Source organism: Marmota monax, unplaced genomic scaffold (assembly GCF_021218885.2).
Source record: "Marmota monax isolate L192 unplaced genomic scaffold, Marmota_monax_Labrador192_F-V1.1 WCK01_AAM20220418_F8-fsc00270, whole genome shotgun sequence".
In the NCBI taxonomy this organism is placed as follows: domain Eukaryota; kingdom Metazoa; phylum Chordata; class Mammalia; order Rodentia; family Sciuridae; genus Marmota; species Marmota monax.
Window position 1 is genome coordinate 499,624 of NW_026692847.1, and position 23,111 is coordinate 522,734.

Sequence of the window (23,111 nt, forward strand, 5' to 3'; positions counted from 1 at the left end):
GCATTAAACCTATAGAGAACTTTTGGTAATATCGCCATTTTGATGATGTTAATTTTGCCTATCCATGAACAGGGTATATTTTTCCATCTTCTAAGATCTTCTTCTATTTCTCTCTTTAGGGTTCTGTAGACTGGAAAACTAGCCCTAATTGTAACCTTATTTCTTACATTAGCTGTAGCCCTAACCCTAGCACTAACATAACCCAAAACTTATCCTCATCAAAGCCCTAACACAAGCTTTAATACTAACAATAACCATAACCCTAGCTCTAACACTTACCCTAGATCTAACGCTAACCCTAATCCATCCAATAACCCAAAAGCTAACCCTAACCCTAGCCCTAATCCTAACAATAACCCTAGCCCTAAACCTAGCTCTAATCCTATCATTACATTAATCCTAACCCTAACACTAATTCTAACCCTAGGATAACCATAACCCTATTCCTAACTCTAAACATATCCATTACACTAAAACTAACCTGAACCCTAAACCTAACCATATCCATAAACCTAAGCCTAATGCTAAAACTAATGCTAATGTGAGCCCTAACTTTAACATTAACCTAAACCAACTCGGAACCCTGTACCTTACAATAGCCATATAAATAAAGCTAACACTAAATAATGCCCCTAGCTCTAAACCTTACCCTAAATCTTAACCCAACCCTTACACTATACCTAGCCATAATCCTAACCCTGAAACTATCTCTAACCATAATCCTAGACTTGACATTAGCCCTAGCACTAATGAAGCCCAAACCCTAACACAAACCCTAGCCCTAATCCTACTCCTAAACTTAGATTTAATTCTAAACCTAACCCTAATTTTAACCCTTGCCCTAGTTCTAAACCTAGCTTTAACATCAGGCCTAACCATAGACATAACCCTAAACATAGCCCTAAACCTAGGCTTAGCCTTAATACTAACCCTAGCTCTAATCCCAGCCCCAAAAAGCCCTAACCCTAAACCTACCAAACCCTAATCCTAAGACTAACTCAAACTCTTGCCCTAGCCCTAGTTCTAACTCTATCCCTTAGGATAACCCAAACCCTAACCCTAACCCTAGCCCTAATCCTAAACTGAACCCAAGCCATAACCCTAGCTCGAATCCTACACATTACCCTAACCCTAAACTTAAACCTAATGATAACACTAGACCTAAAGCTAAACATACCCTAAACCTAAACATAAACCTAACCCTAGAACTAACAGTGAAACTAACCCTAATCCTAATCCTAAGCTATCTCATACCCTAACTCTAACCCTAAACCTAACCCTAACGCTAACCTAAACTTATCCCTAACTCGAACCTGACATCCAAACCTATTACCCTAACCCTAATGATAACCATAGCCCTAACCCTAACACTAACCCTACCACTAACCATGACCATAACCCTAGCACTAACCTTACCCTAGGACTAACCCTAGCTCAAACCCTAAAACATTCCCGAAACATAATCCTAAATCTAACCCTCGCCCTAACTCTGACCCTAACCCTAACTCTAGCTCTAATCCTAACCATAACTCTAGCCCTAACCCTAGATCTAACCCTAGAAATTACCCTAATGATACCATAACGCTAATGCTAACCCTAGGTCTAACCCTAAACCTATCAGAAACCAAAACCATATCCATTATTCTAAACCTAACCTGAACCCTAATCCTAAACCTATCCATTACCTTTACCCTAATTCTAACCTTAAGGCTAATTCGAGCCCTTAACCTATACCTTATCCTAGATCAAACCTGAAGCCTGACCATGACCCTAATAATACGCCTAGCTCTAAACCTGACCCTTTTTCTAAACATAACACTTAAATTTGACCTAGCCATAAACCTAAACCTAAGACTATCCCTAACTGTAAACCTAGACCTGACATGAGCCCTAACCCTAATTCTTGCCCTAAACTTAACACAAAACCTAGCCCTAATCCTAGTGTTGAACCCAGCATTAATTCTAACCCAAACCATAACCCTAGCCCTAACCCTACAGCTAATCATAAAACTAGCCCTAACTCTAACCATAGCACTAAAACAAAACTGAGCAACAGGCCTAACACTAACCTTACCTTAAACCAAACACTAGCACTCCACCTAGAACTAACCATAGCCCTAATTCAAGTCCTAATCCTAAACTTAAAAATAACCCTGACCCTGACTCATATCCTAACACTCACCCTAGCTCTAAACAGAACCCTGAACTTAAACCAAATCCTAACAGTAAACCTAGCCCTAATTCGAGTCATAACCCTAACTGTAAACCTAACCCTGACCTGACTCATATCCTAACACTATCTCTAGCTATAAATATCAATCTAACTTTAAACCTAACCCTAACACTGACCTACCCCTACCCCTAACCCTAAAACTGTAAAGGTCGGGTGAGCGTCGGAGGAAGAGACCACCAAGAGAGTGTCTCATGCAACAGAAAAGGGTTTATTGGGGATACAGCATGCTGGGGCTCAGAGCTCACTTGAATAGAGCAAAGAGAGCCCTGAGAACAGCTTAAGCAGAACTTATATACTTTCCTTGGAGAGGGCATGGAGGGAAGTTACATTCTGCAGTTTGGCAGTTGGGGACAGCCCATTCTGGGAACAAGATTAGCAAACAGTTCTTAAGATTTCAACAGTGTTTTGTTAAGCATATAGAAAAACGGAGTGGCAAGTACCTATTTTATTAACCTTTCATTCCCCACTTCTTCTTCTGGCTACTTTTAATCATAAAAGTGATCATTGGGGGGTGTCACATTCTATGTCTGCTAGTGGGGTATATTGTTGTCTGATTACCATAAGTTAAACTTGTCCACTTTGAGCTTGGAGAAAGGAAACTACATGGTTGAGCAAGCAAGGTCCTACAGTTAGCAATAATATGAGGATTATTAATGGACCAGCCAGGGCTGATAAAAGCATGGTTAACCAGGGGGACTGTGTGAACCAAGACTCATACCACCCTTTTTGGGCTTCTCTCTCTCGCTGACGCTCTTCAAGGCGTCTTCTTAATTTACTCATAGATTCTTTTACAACTCCAGTATGGTCGGCATAAAAACAACATTCTTCCCTCAATGCAGCACAAAGGCCCTCTTCTCTCATGAAGAGGAGGTTCCACCCTCGCCTGTTCTGTAAAACAACTTCAGAGAGAGAGGTTAAAGATTCCTGCAAAGCTGTGATAGAGGTTTCTAATATCTTTAAGTTTTGGTCCATTGCTGTTTCTAATTGGGTCATTTGTTGTGTCCCACGGACCAGGGCAGTGGTTCCTGTGCCCACCCCTGCAGCAACTCCCATTCCTAATAGGATGGCTAAATTTAGGGATACAGGTTCCCGGCGGAACCGGGTTGTATGCCTCCCTATTTGATCTTCAAATGAACCTGCGTCATGATAGAGCACTCTGGGAAACATCTGCACCATTACACAATAATTTACAGAGCTGTTAAATACCTGGGCTGAAATGCAAGGAGTTAATCCTGTGTCACATGCCCACCAGGTTCCATTTTCAGGGGTAAGGAAACCCTGTATGGTGCTATTTTTTTTTTATTTTTTATCTGGGTACATAAGTGTTGTTTACTTTTAGGTGGGGACCCTATACATAAGCCTGCCCCAGTTACTTCTGGGAGGGTTAACTTAGCATTTTCACCCCAATTACAGGAGGAACTCTGCGCTTTTACTGCATAAGTCCCGTCAATTGCTATCCCTTCATAGTAAGGAGGAGCAGCTGAGAGACAGAGCCAACAAGACTGAGTGATGTCTGGTTGCGTGGAATTCAGTACAGCAAAGGCTCCTTCAATTAGCCCCCAGGGGGAGGGGTTGACTTCACTCTGGATTGGGGAAGTAAAGGAAGGTGAAACTTGAGAAGTATGGGAAGGGACCCTAGTAGATTTAGGTTCTGGAGGTCTATGAGGCCTAATTTCTGGCTTAAGGGGATTGGGCACTATGGTAAAGGGAATTTCTTTTCTTTCAAACCGGATAGTGAACCAAAGGCAAAATCATATCCTATGGTGTAAAATTGCATTCCATAGGTTTTTCCTGAAAGCCATGTCCAGATATTTCGGTTTCTTCCTTTGGAGGTGAAGGTTATATTTAGGGGGTTACATAGGCTACTTGTGTCTCATGGAGTAGGGTCAGCTAATCCAGAAGTCCCTGTTTGGGGGTGCCATTTAAATGGGAGACATTGTTTGGGACTTAACTTAGTATTATTTCTTCCTACCCGAATCAGACTATCAGGGGAGTTTGGGTTCCACCAGACAGCCCCTGTATGCTCACATCCCCATGACTTACAGAAGATGTTGGCTTTTCCCCCACACAGCTGTGACTGTTTGCGGCTTCAATAGTCCACCGGGCAAACATAGTAATCTAGGCTAGTCAACCTACATCTGGCTTGCGTGTCTCTACATCCATAATGTTTGTTTCCATTATCTATGGTACGGAAGGGATTTAATGAAATTTTAGTGGGATCCTCTTCATCAGGGATATCCCAATAGGAAAGACCCATAGCCAACTGACAAATGTCTGGGAGGAGAGATGGCCACCAGGTCCCTAAGGGGGCTGTATGTGAGATAGACCATACTTCCTGTCCAGTAGGATTTGTGATCAGCCATCGCTGCTGAATGGGCTGATGAATGTTAGGACTACTGGTGGTCAAGGGGAGAGTCTATAGCCCTATCCACATGGCAAATACACAATTTGAGAGTGTTACCAGTCTTTTCCAATTTCCAGCCAGAGTCTGGACAGGGCGCAGGCTTGAGATGAGAGGCATGGATCCAGGAAGTGATTCCGTCTACCTTTACCACTGTAGGTGTTATAAGTAGCACCTGGTATGGTTCTTTCCAGCGGGGTTCCAGGGATGACACCTGGTGTCGTCTTATGTAGACGAAGTCTCCCACTTGATATCAGTGTGGAGTCCCTTTGTCCCCAGGTTGGTAGGCAGTGGCCAGCTGTTTCCACAGGTATCGCTGGGTTCTTTCAAGAGCTTTAAGTCTGTCAAGCAAGGGGGTGTGAAAAGAATCGTTAGGTCTTAGAGTTGGGGTTAGGTCCCTTACTGGAGGAGGGGCACCATAGAGAATTTCATAGGGGGTGAGGTTACACAAAGAAACAGAGGGAGTATTTCTTGCACGAAACAGTGCATAAGGCAGGAGCATAGTCCAATCTTTTATGCCGGTCTCTAAGCTTAATTTCGTTAAGGTCTCTTTAATGGTTCTATTCATTCTTTCTACCTGTCCTGAGCTTTGGGGTCTATAAGCACAATGTAACTTCCAATTAATCCCCAGGGTCCTGGCTAACCCCTGACTTACCTGGGCCATGAACGCCGGTCCATTATCAGATCCTATTACCTTAGGCAGGCCGTATCTTGGAAAAATATCTTCCAGGATCTTTTTGACCACCATTTGCACCGTTTCTTTTTTTTTGTGGGGAAGGCTTCAATCCATCCTGAAAATGTATCTACAAAGATTAGGAGATATTTAAGTCCATACCTTGCTGGCTTAATTTCAGTAAAGTCCACTTCCCAGAATTGTCCTGTCTGGTTCCTCATAGGCGCTTTCCTGCAGGAAGCTTGGAAGGGTAAGCATTAACCAATTGACAGACCCGACAGGCTTTTGTTACCCGTTCAGATATTTCCTTTCGCTGTGAGTCGGTTAGTGGAAAACTCTGTTCTTGATCCTTCAGGAATGCCTGCAGTTTCTTTGAACCAAGGTGAGTGAGTTGATGTACATTTTTAACGTAGTGTAGGGCTTTCTGAAATTGCAGGCTGGGCTCAGTGAAATCGAGGAGTTCAGTGTCAGTGTCCTTAGATGTTAAGTTGTCGGGGTGCTCCGACATAGTCAAATCTCCTGACTTATGTTCCTCCGGTGTGGAAAGTGTTAACATGGTTACTCTGTTTAGGGCTGCCAATTTAGCCTCTTCATCTGCCCTCCTGTTCCCGACCGCTATGGGATCGTTTCCTTTCTGGTGTCCTGGACAGTGCACTATAGCTAGTTCTCTAGGGCTTTGCACTGCTGAGAGGAGGCGGAGGATCTCATCTCTGTTTTTTATTTCCTTTCCCGCTGAGGTTAATAGTCCCCTTTGCTGCTAGATATCCCCGTGTATATGAGCGGTAGCGAAGGTATAGCGGCTATCTGTGTATATAGTGGCCTTTTTGCCTGCCGCTAGCTCTAATGCCTTCGTTAGGGTGATCAGCTCTGCCTTTTGAGCTGATGTTCCCTCCGGGAGGCTAGAGGACCAGATGACTTTAGTTCCTATTGCTGCCCCAGCTCGCTGCTTACCGTCCTGGAGAAAGCTACTGCCATCAGTAAAACATATGACCTCAGGGTGGGGCAGTGGCTGATCCTTTAAATCCCGTATACTGGTTTATTCTGCCAGTATATGTTGACAGTCATGAGTGAAGGGTCCTGATGATTGTTCAGGTAGTAGTGTAGCTGGGTTAAGCGGGGCGGGGGGTCCCAGCATTATTCTGTCCTTGTCAAGCAACAGGCTCTGATAGTGTGTTATTCTAGAGTTTGATAGCCATCTGTCTGGTGGCTGGTGGATGATACTCTCTAGGGCATGGGGGGCTATAATGGTTAGCTTCTGCCCCAGCGTTAACTTATCAGCATCCTTGATTAGTAGGGCCACCGCTGCTATAGCTTTTAGGCAATGGGGACATCCACCAGCCACTGGGTCCAGCTTTTTAGACAAGTAGGCTATAGGCCTTTTCCAGGGTCCTAGAGTCTGAGTGAGCACTCCTCGTGCTATTCCTTTCTTTTCCTCAATGTAGAGAGTAAAGGGCTTTTCTACATCTGGGAGTGCTAAGGCCAGAGCAGATAGCAGCACCCTCTTGATGTTATCAAAAGCTTGCTGGTGCTCAGGGGTCCATTGGAATTGGGCATCTCCCTTTAACAGCGGGTACAAAGGAGCAGCTAAGGATGCAAACCCAGGTATCCATAACCTGCAAAAGCCAGCAGTCCCAAGAAACTCTCTGAGTTGCCTCCTGTTAGATGGAGGTGGTATTTGCACAACAGTTTGTTTTCTGGGCTCAGTGAGCCATCATTTACCGCCCCTGAGGGAATAGCCCAGGAAGATTACTTCTTGCTGGCAAATTTGGGCCTTTTTGGCAGAAGCTCTATACCCGAGTTGAGCAAGCTCGGATAATAGTGCTTGGATCCCAGACTCACAGTTTTCCTTGGTGTCAGCTGCCAGTAGCAGGTCATCCACATATTGAAGCAGGGTGACTTTGGGGTGCGTACTTCTGAAGTTGTTGAGATCTCTGTGGAGGGCTTCATCAAAGAGAGTGGGGGAGTTTTTGAACCCCTAGTTCAACTAACTAGTCCAAGTTAGTTGACCAGATGTTCCGGTTTCTGGGTCTACCCACTCGAAAGCAAACAGCAACTAACTATATTTATGCAGAGGCAAGCAAAAGAAAGCATCTTTTAAGTCCAGAACAGTATACCATTTTCACTCAGGGCTCAGAGTACTGAGCTATTGTACGGATTAGGTACTGTGGGGTGAATGTCCTGCACCCTGTTGTTGATCTCTCTTAGGTCTTGTACGGGGCAATAGTCCCCGGATCCTGGCTTTTTTAGTGGTAGCAGGGGAGTGTTCCAGGCTGATTGACAGGGCCTTAGGACCCCTAAGGCCAGATAATTCTGAATATGGGGCCTTATCCCATCTTTAGCTTCTTTGCTCAGAGGATATTGTTTGACATTAATTGGGGAGGCTGAGATTTTTAACTCCACTGTTATTGGAGGTTGTTTCATGGCTAGGCCTAACCCAGCAGTTTCTGCCCAGGCATCTTTGTAATCTGTTATCCATTTCTGGGGTAGCTTGCCTGTTTGATCAGCCTTGGGGGGTGTAAAGAGTTGATAGTCATATTCTACTGACATAGTTAAAGCCGTGACTATAGGAGTTTTTACTGAAGGATTTAGAAATTCCAATTGGGGGCCTTCAGGGTTAAAAGTTATTTTGGCCCGGAGCTTGGTGAGCAGATCTCTGCCCGTCAATGGGGCCGGACATTCTGGGATCACTATGAAGGAGTGATGGACTTTTCCTTTCCCCAGGTCCACGGTCCTCTTAGTTGTCCAAGCCCGATATTTACTGCCGTTAGCCCCTTGAACTAGAGACCTTTTATTTGATAGAGGGCCCAATGGGGCCTTAAGGGCTGAGTATACTTCCCCTGTATCCACCTCAAAGTTTACTGGGGTCTCCTCCACTTCAAAAGTTACCCTGATCTCGGGGAGGGGATCCGAGCCCCGACTTTCCTAGTCATCCTCCAGAGTTAGAATGGCTGGCTGGTGTGGCTGTCTCTTTCTAGGGCACTCTTTGGCCCAATGTCCTTTTACTTTACAGTAGGCACATTGGTCTGAGGCCAGAGGTGGCCTCTGGCATGGGCCCAGGTATCCCTTCCTGTCTCCCTGTTTCTTAATTTCTGGCCTATTTGTTGTTGTGACCAGGACCTTAGTCAATGCCTTAGTCTGTCTTTTGCTTCTCTCATCCTCCCTTTGCTCCTTTTCTTTCTCCCTCCTTTGTTCTTTATCTTCCTCAGTTTCTCTCTTATAGTATACCTTCTTGGCTTCTCTGACCAAATCTCTCAAAGTCATGTCTTGTAATCCATCTAAGCATTGTAACTTTCTTTTAATATCCAGGGCAGCTTGCCCAATAAAGGCCATCATGACAGATGCCTTTTGATCCTCTGCCTGAGGATCAAAAGGAGTATATCTCCTATATGCCTCCATAATTCTCTCTAGAAACATAGAGGGAGATTCATCAGGCCATTGAATAATCTCTCTTACCTTGGCCAAATTAGTTGGTCGCCTAGTGGCCTCTCAGAGACCCACTATTAGAGCCCGGCGATAAGTGGACAGATGCTCCCTACCTTCAAAGGTGTTGGTGTCCCAGTTGGGTCGGTTCAAGGGGAAGTCGGCTTCGATTATGTTGGGAAGTTGTGTCGGTCGCCCATCTGGTCCCAGGATATTTTTTCTAGCTTCCAGGAGGATTCTCTCTTGTTCCTCTGTCATGAAGAGAGTGCCTAGGAGTTGTTGGCAGTCATCCCAAGTAGGCTGGTGTGAAAACATCAATGACTCAATCAGACCTGTGAGATGGGTGGGGTCCTCGGAAAAAGGGGGATTGTTATTTTTCCAGTTATATAGGTCTGAAGAGGACAAAGGCCAATACTGGTAGGTTTGCATTTCTCCTCCATGGCCATCGTCTATCATTGGCCCATAAGTACGGAGGGGGAGTATCACGGGGGCTTCAGGGTTTTTAATCATTCGCCGCCGTGAGTTCCTTTAGCCGGGCCAGCTTCCTCCAGGGGAGGAGGGGCTGTGTGTGACACGGGGAAGTCATCTGGAGGGCGCTGGGCCAGCTCAGCCTCCTCCAATTGTGGAGAGGCTGAGTCAGCAGCAGGGGAATCACTTAGAGGGTTTTGGGGTGTTGAGAGCCACAGCCAAAGGGGCCCCAGCAAACTTCCAGCTGCCAGCAAACTCCAGCTGCCGGCTGATGATTGTCTCACAGCGGCCCCAACAACATCCAGCTGATTGGCTCCTCTGTGGTGATGCTCATTGGGCTGTTTCCCTGCCCTTTCAGACCACGGAGCTGCTCATTGGGGGACTTTTTTGGCTCCACCCATGTGACCCAGCCAATCGGCCTCAAGAGCAGGAGGATTGTGGGAGGTGGAGAGAGAGGCTGGGGTTGGAGAGAGAGGCTTGTGGAAAGCTGGTGGTGGCAGTTGGGGCTCTGAGGGTTTTTCCTGAGAGGCTGTTTTGTTTGGCGTGTGTGGTTCTAAAAATAAAGTTAGTTTCTTTTGACAAGTGGCTCATGATTGTGCCATGATTGTGCTCACTTAGAGGGTGTTGGGGGTTGGGGGACGAGGGCAGGAGATAAGGAGGGGGAGGAGAGTCCAGTAGAGTCAAATCCTGAGACTCAGGGAGGAGCAGAGGGTTTGAGAGATAGAATTGTGAGGAGGAGGAGCAGATGGTTTGAGAGATAGAATTGCTAGGTTTTGTGTTAGGTTTAGGGCTATGGTTAGTACTATGGGTAATAAAAGAGCTAGGGTTGTGTTTAGGACTAGTTTTAGGGTTAGGGTTATGTCTAGGTCTAGTTTAACTCTAGGTTTAGTGTTAGAATCAGGTTTAAATCAGTGTTAGTCAGGTTTAAAGCTAGTTTTAGTGTTAGAATCAGGGTCAGTGTTTGGGATAGGATTAGGGTTAGGGTTAGAGCCAGAATTAGGAATAGGTTTAGGTCTATGGATAGGGTAAGTGTTTGGTTTAGGTTAAGCGTTATTGTTAGGGCTAGTGCTAGGTTTTTGTTTAGGTCTAGGGCTAGAGTTGTAGCTATATTTAGGATTATCATTGGGTCTAGGTCTAGTGTCAGGCTTAAGTAAAGGTATAACATTACTGGTAGGTCTAGTGTTAGGGTTTGGTTTAGGTTTAGGGTCAGGTTTATACCTGGGGTTACTGTTAGGATCAGATGAGAGCCAAGCTTAGGATTAAAGCTAGAATGAGGGCTAGGGTTAAGACTAGTAATAGAGTTAGTGTTTAAGTTAGGCTGAGGATTAGGGTTTGGACTATGGTTAGCATTTGGGTTGGGGTTTGGCTTAGGGTAAGGGTTAGGTTAGAGCTAGGGTTAGGGTTAGGTTTAGGGCTAGTGTTAGGGTTAAGATTAGGGTTAAAGCTGGTGTTAGAGCTCGGATTAGGGGTAGGATTTTTGTTAGAGTTAGGGCTAAGTTTAGGACAACTACTAATGTACTGACTAGGGTTATGAATAATGCTAGTTTTAATATTAGTTTTAAGGCTAGGTCTAGTGTTAGAGTTAATTTTGTGTTAGGGTGATGTTTAGAGATGTTTAGCATTAGGGTTAGGGTTATGATTAGGGTAATGGATATGGTTAGGTTTAGGGTTCAGTTTAGGTTTAGGGTAATGGATAAAGTTAGGGTTAGATATAGGGTTACGGCTATCCTAGGGTTAGCATTAGGGTTAGGGTTATGGTTAGGGAATGGATATGGTTAGAGCTAGGGTTAGGGCTAGGATTATGGTTAGGATTAAGGCTAGGGTGAGGTTTAGGTTTAGGGCAAGTTTTAGTGTTAGAATTAGTTTTAGGGTAATGGTTAGGGCCAGGGTTAGGTTTAGGGTTAAAACAAAGCATGGAACTCAAATTGGGGCTAGGTATTGGGTTAGGCTAGGGCTAGGATTAGGGCGAACACTAATGTAAGAAGTAGGGTTATGATTAGGGCTAACACTAATGTAAGAAGTAGGGTTACTTTTAGGGTTAGGGTTAGGGCTAGGTCTAGTTTTAAGGTTAGGTATATTTTTAGGGTGATCTGAGAGCTAGAGTTAGTGTTAGGGTCAGAGTCAGTGTCAAGGTTAGTTTTAGGGTTAGAGCATGACTGGAATTAGGGCTTGGTTAGGAATAGGTGTAGGGTTAGGTTTTGGTTTAGGTTAAGGGTTACAGTTAGGGCTGTGGCTCAGTTTTGATTAAGGCTAGGACTAGGTTATGGTTAGATTTAGGATTAGTTCTAGTGTTAGGGCTAGTTTCACTGGGAGGTTTACACTTAGTGTTGGGGTTAGATTTAGAGTTATGGTTAGATCTAGGGTTAGTAGTAGGGCTAAGTTTAAGGCTGAGGTTAGAGCAAGCGTTAGGGTTATGGTAAGGGACAGGGTTAGAACTAGGAATAGGGCTAGGGAGACAGAGTTAGTCTTAGTGCTAGTGATAGGGTTAGGGTTACTGTTAAATTAGGGCTAGGATCAGATCTAGGATTAGTGTAAGTGTTAAGTCTATTGTTAGGGTTAGGGTTAGATTTAGGGGAAGGGATGGGGTTATATCTAGGTTCAGAAATAGGGAAAGGGTTAAAATTAGGAATAGGGCTAGAGTTAGGGTTCGGGTTAGGATCAAGGCTAGGTTTAGGACTAGGATGAGGGCTAGGGTTTGTGTTAGGTTTATGGCAAGAATTAGGGCTAGGGCTAATATCAGGTCTAGGGTTATCGTTAGGGATAGTTTTCAGGTAAGGTTTATGGCTATGTTTATGGTCAGAGTTAGGTTTAGAGTAAGGTGCAGGTATAGACCTAGGGGTATTATAATGGTCAGGGTCAGGTTTTGGGTTAGGTTGAGGTTTAGAGTTAGGGCTCACATTACTGCTAGTATTACAGTTAGGATTATGGTAATGGTAGTGTTAGTTTTAGGCTTCAGGTTAGGTTTAGGGTTCAGGTTAGGTTTAGGTTCATAAATAGGGTTAGGGTTAGGCCTAGGGTTAGCATTAGGTTTATAGTTATCATTAGGGTAATGGATAGGGTTAGAACTAGGTTTAGAGCTAGGGTTATGTTTAGGATTAGGGTAGAGTTTGGGTTAGGGTTAGGGTTAAATCTATGGTTAGGGTTAGGTTTAGGGTACTGGTTAGGGTTTGAGATAGGATTTGTGCTAAGTCTAGGGTTAGGTTGAGGGATAGGTCTAGGGTTAGTGTTAGTATTAGGGTTAGGGCTAGCGTTATCATTAGGGTTAGGGTAATGAACAGGTTTAGATATCGGATTAGGGTTAGGGTTAGTTTTAGGTTTAGAAAAAACAGTTAATGTTAGATTTAGCATAACTTTTAGGGTTTGAGCTACAGTTAGGACTATGGCAAGGGTTAGGTTTATGGTTAGGTCTAGGGTTAGGTTTACACTTATGGTTAGAGTATTTTAGGGTTAGGGTTAGGGTTATCATGAGGTTTATGGTTAGGGTTAGGTTAAGGGGTGGGGTTAGAGCTAGGGTTAAGTTTAGGAATAGAGCTAGGGTCAGGGTTAGGGTTAGGCTTAGGGGTTTCTTATTGTTAGATTAAGGGTAAGGGTAGGGATTGATTAAGTGTTAGGGCTAGGTTGAGGATTTAGGTTAGAATTAGAGCAAGGGATAGAAGTAGTGTTAGGGTTAAGGCTAGAGTTAGCATTATGTTTAGGGTTATGGTTAGGATAATGGATAGATTTAGAGCTGTGGTTTGGGCTATGGTTGTGGTTAGGATTAGGACTAGGATTAGGGTTAGGGTTTGGGCAAGGTAATCGATATGGTTAGATGCAGGTTTGGGTTTATGATTAGGGTTAGCGTTAGATTTAGTTTTAGGGTTAAGGTTAAGGTATGGTTAGGTTTAGGTTTATGTTATGTGTTAGGGTTTGAGCTAGGGTTAGGGCTATATTGAGTGTTAGGTTTACAGTTAGGTTTAGGGTTAGTTTTTTTTTTTTTTTTTGGTTAGGAATATGGTTAGGGTTATTGCTAGAGTTATCAATATGTTTGGGGTTAGGGTTATGGTAATGGGTAGGTTTAGATCTAGGTTTAGGGATAAGGTTAAGTTTAGGGTTAGGGCTAGGGTTAGGGTTAGAGTTAGGAATAGGTCTAAGTATATATTTAGGGTAAGGGTTAGGCATTGAGTAAGGTTTAGATTAAGGATAGGGTTGGGGTTGGATTAGGTCTAGGGTTAGAGTTAAAGTTACACTTAGGGCTAGGATTCGCTCTAGGTTTTGTGTTAGGTTAAGGCATAGGGTTAGGGCTTTGGGTAATGTAAGAGCTAGGATTATTATTAGGGCTATTTGTAGGGTTAGCATTATGGCTAAGTCTACTGTTAGTGTTAGGTTTTTGGTTAGGGTCAGGATTAGAGATAGCTTAGTGTTAAATGCAGGGTCAGTGTTCAGGTTAGAGTTAGAGTTAAGGTTAAAGCCAGAATTAGGACTAGGTCTATGTCTAGGGGTAGGGTTAGTCTTTGTGTTAGATTAAGGGTTATTATTATAGCTAGGGCTAGGTTTTTGTTTAGGCCTAGGGCTAGAGTTAAGGCTAGATTTAGGATTAGGTTTAGGTTTAGGGCTAGGGGTAGGGTCAGGTTTACATATAAGTTTACTGGTAGGGATAGTGTTAGGGTTTGGTCTTGGGTTAGGGTCAGGTTTAGACCTTGGGTTACTGTTATGATCAGAATAAGGTTCAGGGTTAGGGTTAGGGTTTGGGATAGGGTTAGAGCTAGAATGAGGGCTAGGGTTAGGACTATTAATTGGGTTAGGGTTTTGATTAGGCTAAGGATTAGGGATAGGTATAGGGTTACCATTAGGATTAGGGTTTTGCTTATGATTAGGGATAGGGTTAGAACTTGTGTTAGGGGTAAGGTTTTGGTTAGGGTAAGTTATGATGTTACAACTAGGTTTAGAGCTAAAGTGAGGGTTAAAATTAGGGTTAGGGATAGGGTTAAGTGTAGGGTTAGGATTAAAGCTAGTGTTAGCCCTAGGGTTAGGGCTAGGTATGTGTTAAGATTAGGGCTAGCATTAGGGCTAGGGCTAATGTCAGGTATAGGGTTTTGCTTAGGGATAGTTTGGGATAGATTTATGGCTAGGTATAGTATAAGGGCTAAAATAAGTGTTAGGGTCACGTTTAGAAGTGGGGGTATTATTATGCTCAGGGTAAGAGTTAGGGTTTGGTTTACATTAAGGTTTAGGATTAGAGCTCAAGTTAGCATTAGGGTTAAGGTTAGAGTTAGGGTAATGATATGGTTATGGTTAGGGTTGAGGTTATGGTTATGGTAATGGATAGGTTAGGGTTATGGATAGTGCTAGGGTCAGTCTGAGGGTTAGCATTAGGTTTAGGGTTAGGGTTAGGGTAATGGATAGCGTTAGAGCTAGGGTTAGGGCTATGGTTATGGTTAGGGTTAGGGCTGGGTTTAAGGTTTGATGTAGGGTTAGTGCAAAGATTAAAGGTACGGTTAGGTTTAGGGTAAGGTTTAGGACTAGGTTTAGAATTAGAGTTAGGGTTAAAGCTAGGGTTGTGTCTTCGATTAGGGCCAGGTTTTGGGTTACCTTAAGGCTCTTGTTAGGGATACAGCTACTGTAAGAACTAGGGTTACAATTAGGTCGAGTTTTAGGGTTATTTTGGGCTAAGTCTTGTTTTATAATTAGGCTTAAATTTAGGGTGATGTTTTGAACTAGGGTTAATGGTAATATCAGAGTCAGGGTCAGGGTTAGTTTTTAGGGTTAGGGATAGGACTCGAATTTGGGTAGGCTTAGGGCTAAATGTAGTGTTGGGATTTGCTTTAGGTTAAGGGTTAGGGTTAGTGCTATGGCTCGGCTTTGTTTTGGGGCTAAGGCTAAATTTAAGGGTAGTTTTACGATGAGCGTTAGTGTTATTGCTAGTGTTGGGGGAGTTTAGGCTTAGGGGTACATTTTGAGTTATGGTTAATTCTAGGATTAGGGCTATGGCTAGTGTTAGAGCTTAGGTTAGGGCTGGTATTTGGGTTATGGTAAGGGATAGGGTTAGAACTAGGAATAGGGCTAGGGCAAGAGTTAGAGGTACTATTAGGGCTAGGGTTAGGGTTAGGGTTAGGGCTAAATTAATGGTAGGAATAAGTCTAGGATTAGTGTTAGGCTTAGGCCTAAGAAACAGGCCAAATTTAATATTAGGTTTACAATTAGGTTTGGGGAAGGGATGCCTTTTGTTTGATTTCAACCTCCATTTCCATTTACCCATATAGGTCAAAATGAAGTGAAACCTTAAAATAAAAAGTGTTCATGATAGTGAACAATTTAATTGAGAAGACCATACCTTGGGAGCATACTAAGGCTAGATAAAAGATGACTCCTGCCCAGTATTAAAGAAATTTGAACAAAACTAACTCTCACCCTAACATTACCTCTAACCCTAGCCCTAGCCCTAACCCTAAACCTAACCCTAAGCCTAACGTGATTAGAAAATCAGTGATCCTAGTATTCCCGCACTTGTGGAGCCTTGTGGGGCAAGCTAAGTGATGAATCCTACGCAACATCAAACAAATATGACCAAATAATAATGGGAGATATTTCAGTACATGCATATTTCCCTGTTTTCTCCTAAAGGGCTCTCAGATAAAGTTGTTTTTGCGTGCTTAAGTTTAGGCCTACTTTCATAAGTAACATACCAGAGTCCATAGAGAGAACTGATGGATTGTGGAAGTTTCAAGCAGCTAGCACAAATCCTATTTAATTTTTACCATGATTAACTTACCCATATAGGTCAAAATGAAGTGAAATCTTAAATACAAAATGTTCCTGACAGAAAACATGTGAACCGAGAAGACCTAAACCTGGGGAACAGAGTAAATCTAGCTAATAGATAAATCCTTCCAAGTATCAAATAATTTTGAATTAAACTAACTCTGACCCTAAACTAGCTCTAACCCTAGCCCTTCCCTTAACCCTAACTTTTTTAATGGGACCTTTGACCTTAGAATTCCAAACGTAGGCAGCCTAGTGGGGAAAGCTAAGGGATAAAAGCTGCACAGTATCAAAGAAATCTGACCAAACAATTGATGGAGTAATTCAGTACATGCAAATTTCCCTGTTTTCTCCTAAAGGACTTTCAGACTAAAGTTGTTTTTAGATGCATCAGCTTAGGCCTACTTTCACAAGAACAAACCATAGATTTCCCACAGAAAATTGATGGAGTGTGAAGTTTTAAGCAGCTAGCACCAAAACTGTTTGATTTCCAGCTCCATTTCCATTTACCATAATAGGACAAAATGAACTGAAACTTTAAAATATAAAATGTTCCTTACAGTGAACCATTGAACCTAGGAGGATCAAACATGGTGCCCTCAGAGAACTGATTCAGTGTCTGAAGTAATAAGCAGCTAGCACCAACCCGGTTTGATTTCAACCTCCATTTTTATTTACCTATATAGGTCAATATGAAGTGAAACCTTAAAATATAGAGTGCTCCTGATAGTGAACCATTAAAATGAGAAGGCCCAAACATGGGGAGCATATTAATGCTAGGAAAAAGATGACTCCTTCCAAGTTTCAAAGAAATTTGAACAAAACTAACTCTCACCCCAACACTACATCTAACCCTAGCCCTTAACCTAAACCTAACACTAACCCTAACCAGATTAAAGAACCATTGATCCTAAGAGTCCCACACTTGGAGAGCTTTGTGGGGCAAGCTAAATGATGAATCCTATGCAGTATCAAACAAATCTGACAAAATATTTATGGGAGGAATTTCAGTGCATGCATATTTCCCTGCTTTCTCCTAATGGGCTCTCAGATAAAGTTGTTTTTGCATGCTTCAGCTTAGGCCTAGACTCAAAAGGAACATACCAGAGTGTCCTCACAGAGAATTGAGGGTGTATGTGCAGTTTCAAGCACCTAGCATAAACCCTGTTTGATTTCCATGTCTATTTCCATTTACTCATATAGGTCAAAATGAAGTAAAATGAAAATAATAGCTGTTCCTGAAACCAAACAGTTGAACCAAAAGACTTAAACCTGGGGAACGCAGTAAGGTTAGTCAAAGATGAATCTTGAATTGTATAAAATAAATTTGAATAAAGTGACTCTAACCCTAACACTACCTCTAAACCTAGCCCTAATCCTAACCCTAAACATTAACAAAGTCCTATACCTAACTATAACTTTAACCCTAATTTTAACTGTAATCATTGCCCAAAACCTAGATTTAACTTTATCCATTACCATAACCCTAATCCTAACCCTAATGCTAAACGTAGCCCTAACCATAACCTTTACCCTAGACCTGCTCTAACCCTAGTCCTGCCCTAGCCCTAAACCTTGCTCAACCTTAAACTTAACCTAAATCTAACCCTAACCCTAACTCTAACTCTAGCCATAATCCTAACCATAAACCTAGCCCCAAACCTAGCTGTAATCCTATCCATTACCCTAAACATAAGCCTAACCCAAATGCTAACAATAGGACTAAACCTAACTGTATAGCTATCCCTAACCCTATTCAAAACTCTAAACCTAACTTGAACTCTAAATATAACCTGATCCATTGCCCAAAACCTAATACTATTTCGAGCCTTAATCCTAAAACTTAACTGAAACCAATCTCTAACCCTGACTCTGACCATAATAATACATCTAACTCTTAACCAGACCTTTACCCTAATCCTAACCGTTACATTAGACCTAGCCATAATCTAACCCTAAAACTATCATTAACCACAATGCTAGAGCTGACATTAGCCCTATACCCAATCCTAGCTCTAGCCCTAACACAAACCCTCATCCTAGCCCTTTCATAGGCCTAACCCTAACGCTAACCCTAGCATTAATCCTAGCCCTAATTTACCCATAACCATAAACCTAACCCTAACACTAGCCATAAGACTAACTCTAACTCTCGCCTTGCCCTATTTCTAGTTGTAACCCTTTCTGTTATCATAATCCTAACACTAGACCTAACATTAACCCTAACTCTAGCCCTAGCCCTAGCCCTAAACCTAGATCTAAACATAGCATTAAATCTAAGCCCAAATCTCATCCTACTACTAGCCCTAGCATTATCACTAATCCTAAAACTAGCCCTAACCCTAGCCCTAGATCTAAAACAAAACTGAGCCATAACCCTAACCCTAACCATCACCTAATTGTAACCCTAGACCTAATTCCTAATATATATATATATATATATATATATATATATATATATATATATATATATATATATATATATTAGACTAAACCTATCCCTAATTCTTACCCTAAGCCTAACACAGACCCTAACCCTACATCTAGCCTTAACCCTAGCCCTAATTCAAGTCCTATCTCTAACCCTAAAAGTATCACTGACCCTGAATCTGACCCTAACACTAACCATATCTCTAATCATTACCCTAAACCTAAACCTGACCATAACACTAGACCTGGACCTAATGCTAACCCTAAACCTAGCCCTAATCATAAACCTAGATCTTATGTTAGCTGTAGTCCAACCCTAGCCCTAACCTAACCCAAAACCTAGCCCTAATCTGAGCCCTAAACATAGCTTTACACCTAACCATAACCCTAATCCTAGCTAGAACACATAACTTAAAATAACTCTAAACATAAACCTTTTCATATCCCGAAATATAGCCCACAAAACCCTAACAATATTCTTAGCCCTAACCCTAACCCTATCCACTACCTAAACTTAGCATGAACCCTAAACCTAACCATATCCATTACCCTAACCCTAATGGTAATTTGAGCCCTAACCCTAAACCTGAACCTAACCCATACCCTAATTCTGACTCTGACACTAATAATAACCCTAGCTGTAAAGCTGAACCAATCCTCAACCTAACCCTTACAATAGACCTGGCCATAAACCTAACCCTAAAACTAACCCAAACCATAATCCTAGACCTTTGATTATCCCTAGCCCTTATCCGAGCTCTAAGCCTAGACTTTATTCTAACCATAAACTTAATCCTAGCTCTAACCCTAATTTTATCCCTTGCCCTAGCCCTAAACTTAGCTGTAACATCATACCTTACCCTAACCCTAATGCTATCCCTAACACTAGCCTTAAACCTAGGCGTAAAAATAACACTAACCCTAGTGCTAATCCTAGCCCTAACACTAACTCTAACTCTCAACCAAGCCCTATCCCTAGTTTTAAACCTATCCCTTTCCATAACCCAAACCCTAGCCTATCCCTAGACCCAACCATAGCCCTATCACTTACCCTAGCCCTAAACCTGGATCCAACCCTAAATTTAAGCATAAACCTCACCCTAACACTAGCCCTAACCTTAATGCTAATTGGAACACTAGCCCTTACCCTACTCTAGCCCTAAAACAAAACTGAGCCATAACCATAACCGTAACCCTTAACTTAAACTAAACACTAAATTTACATCTAGCCCTAAATCTAGCCCTAATTTTAGTCCTAACCCTAACCCTAGAAATAACCCTGACACTGATTCTGACCCTAACACTCACCCTATCTCTAAACATTGCCCTAATGCAAACCTTAAAACTAGTTCTAATCAGAAACCTAGCTCTTACATTAGCTGTAGCCCTAATGCGAACACAAATCCTAGCCCTAATTCGAGTCCTAACCCTAGGTTTAACCCTAAGCCTAACAACAACCCTAGCCCTAAACCTAACCCTACCTCTAAACCTATCCCTTTCCCTAAGCCAAAGCCTCACCCTAATGTTACCCTAGTCCTAACTCTAATCCTTAGCCTACCCCAAATCCTAATTCTATTACTAGTTCTAACCCTAGCCCTCATTCTACCTCTAACACTAACCCAAACCCTAACCCTAACCCTGACACTTATTCTGACCCTAACACTAACCCTAGGTCTAAACCTGACCCTAAACCTAAACCAAACCCTAAAAGTAAGACTATACCTAAACCTAACCCTAACACTAGTACTAGACCAAACCTAATCTTAAATAGAGTCATAAATCTAGCCCTAGCCCTAAACAAAAACCTAGCACTAGCCCTAACAAAAACCCTTAACCTAACACAAAGACTAACCCTATCCCTACAACCAATGAAATCCTAATTGTGGCCCTAACTCTAAACCTAACCCTAACCTTTACAATGACCCTTACCCTAACACAAACCCTAGCTCTAAACCTTATCCTAACCCAAAACCTAACCCTAAACTAGACTGATTCATAACGCTAACCCTAAAACTAGCCATAACCATAACCCTGGGTCTTATATTACCCATAGCCCTAACACTAGCCATAAACCTCACACAAAACCTAGCCATTATCCTAGCACTAAACCTAGTCCTAATTATAACCCTAACAGTAACCCTAGACCTAACCAAAACTCTAAGCCTCGCTCTAGCCCTAAGGCTAGCTAAAATGCTAACAGTTATCCTAAACCTAGCCCTAACACTAATCCTAGGCCTAACCCTAACCCTAGCCCTTACCCTAACCTTAACCCTAGCCCTAATCTTAGCTCTAACCCTATCCATTACCCTAAAGATAAGCCTAACATAAATGCTAACCCTAGGCCTAACACTAACACTATCCCTAACACTAACCTTTTCCATTACTCTAAACCTAACCTGAACCATAAACCTAACCCTATTCATTACCCTAACCCTAACCTAACACTAACACTAATTCAAGCCTTAACCCTAAAACTTAACCTAAACCAAACCATACCCAGACCCTGACCCTAAATAAAAACACCTAGCTCTAAACCTGACTCTTATTCTAAACCTAACGCTTACACTAGACCTAGCCACAACCTAACCCTAAAACTTACCTTAACCATAAACCTAGACCTGACATTAGCCCTAGCCCTAATACTAGCCTTAAACCTAACACAAACGCTAGTCCTCATCCTTGCCCTAAACCTAGCCTTAATCCTAACCCGAACCCTAACCCTATCCCTACCTAATTTTAACCCTTGCCCTATCCCTGAATCTAGCTATAACCCCATCCTTTCCTCTAACTCTAACCCTAACCCTTACCCTAACACTAACCCTAACTCTAGCCCTAACCATAGGCCATAACCTAACACTAACCCTAGCGCTAATCCTAGCCCTAATTTAACCCTAACCCTATCCCTACCACTAACCCTATGCCTAAAACTAACTCTAACCTTTGCCCTAGCCTATTTCTAGTTCTAACCCTATCAGTTACCATAACCCTAACACAAGCCCTAACCTTAGCCCTAATCCTAGCCCTATACCTATTCCTAGATATAACCATAACTCTAAATCTAACCCTAACCCTAAGCCTAAACCTCACCGTAGGAATTAGTGGGGAGTAGAAAGATCCTCCTGGGAGCCATCTGACTCCAAAGGTGGGCCGTTCTGAGGCACAGAGAGTATGCCAGGTCCGACGTTTTACTGAAAAAGAAAGATTCTGAGCCCTTAAGCGGACTTCAGTCCAGTGATCAAGGGTCAGGGACAGAGGCGTTGAAGTGCTCTGTCCCATAATGAAAGATGCACAAACAGTGAAAGCAATGTCACATGACACAGATAAGACAAGACAATAAAGACAGGCAATGGATGTCCAACACTGAGACCAGGACTGAGTAGCCAGCAAAACCCGATGGGCTGGCAATACCGAATCAGAAACAAAATATCACTGAGTCGAGGAGACTATTGTTCCTTGATTTCCTGAGTCCTCTGGGGCGTCCCCCAGGGACATGGTCTGTGGCTCTGTGACACATCTGTCAGCCACTGTCAGAGAGAGAGCTCACACTCTTCACCAACAGCCATTTTGCCAGCCCTAACCTGAAATCTGAAACCTGAAACCTGGAACCAGAAACCTGAAACCTGGAACCAGAAACCTGAAACCTGGAACTAGAAACCTAAAACCTGGAACCAGAAACCTGAAACCTGGAACCAGAAACCTGAAACCTGGAACCAGAAACCAGAAAGCAGAAACCAGAAAGCAGAAACCAGAAAGAGGCACCTTACTTACCCCAAGAGGGGCCTGTTGGGGGTCTTTTGTCTGCCGCTGCCAGATCTCGCTAGGGCCTCCAGATGTAAAGGTCGGGCGAGCTTCAGAGGAAGAGACAACCAAGAGACTGTCTCATGCAACAGCAAAGGGTTTATTGGGGATCCAGCATGCTGGGGCTCAGAGCTCACTTGAATAGAGCAAAGAGAGCCCTGAGAACAGCTTAAGCAGAGCTTATATACTTCCCTTGGGGAGGGCAGGGAGGGAAGTTACATTCTGCAGTTTGGCAGTTGGGGACAGCACATTCTGGGAACAAGATTAGCAAACAGTTCATAGTTGGGGACAGCCCATTCTGGGAACAAGATTAGCAAACAGTTCTTAAGATTTCAACAGTGTTTTGTTAAGCATACAGAAAAACGGAGTGACAAGTACCTATTTTATTAACCTTTCAAAACTAACCCTAATTGTAACACTAGTTTTTATATTTGTCATTGCCCTAACCCTAGCCTTAAACCTCACACAAAAACTAGCCCTAATATGAGCCCTAATCCAGGCTTTAACCTAACCATAACCCTAACCCTAGCCCTAAACCTATGTTTAACCCTATCCCTTACCTTAAGCAAAACCCTAACCCTAATGGTAACCTTAGACCTATCCCTTATTTTTAGGCTAAACAAGTATTAACCCTAGTAATAGTCCTAATGCTAGATCTCATTCTAGGTCTAACCCTATCCAAAACCCTAAACCTAACCCTGACCCTTATTCTGACCATAACAAAAACCTGAGATCTAAACCTGACCCTAACCCTAAACCAAACCCTAACACTAGCCCTAATGGAAAGCTTATACCTAAACCTAACCTTAATATTATCCCTAGATCTAAACCTAATTCAAAATCTAGAACTAACTCTAGCTCTAGACCTAAACAAAAACCTAGCCATAGCCCTAACAATAACCCTTAACCTAACCCAAACACTAACCCTACCCTTAGACAAAAACATAGTC

The 23,111-nt window shown here is 42.7% G+C and overlaps 1 long non-coding RNA gene across 2 annotated transcripts; it reads right to left on the reverse strand.

Annotated features, from left to right (window-relative positions):
• Positions 1–2,431: 2,431 nt before the first annotated feature.
• Positions 2,432–22,301, reverse strand: LOC124095867 (uncharacterized). 2 transcript variants are annotated; one of them, XR_009227209.1, is made up of 5 exons: positions 22,132–22,301; positions 8,844–9,027; positions 5,290–7,248; positions 4,695–4,975; positions 2,432–3,132 (listed from the first exon to the last, which is right to left on the reverse strand). It is a non-coding gene; the product is annotated as an uncharacterized LOC124095867 (long non-coding RNA). The 2 variants fall into 2 exon arrangements; XR_006852664.2 differs by having other exon boundaries at positions 5,290–9,027.
• Between the last annotated feature and the right edge of the window lie 810 nt (positions 22,302–23,111).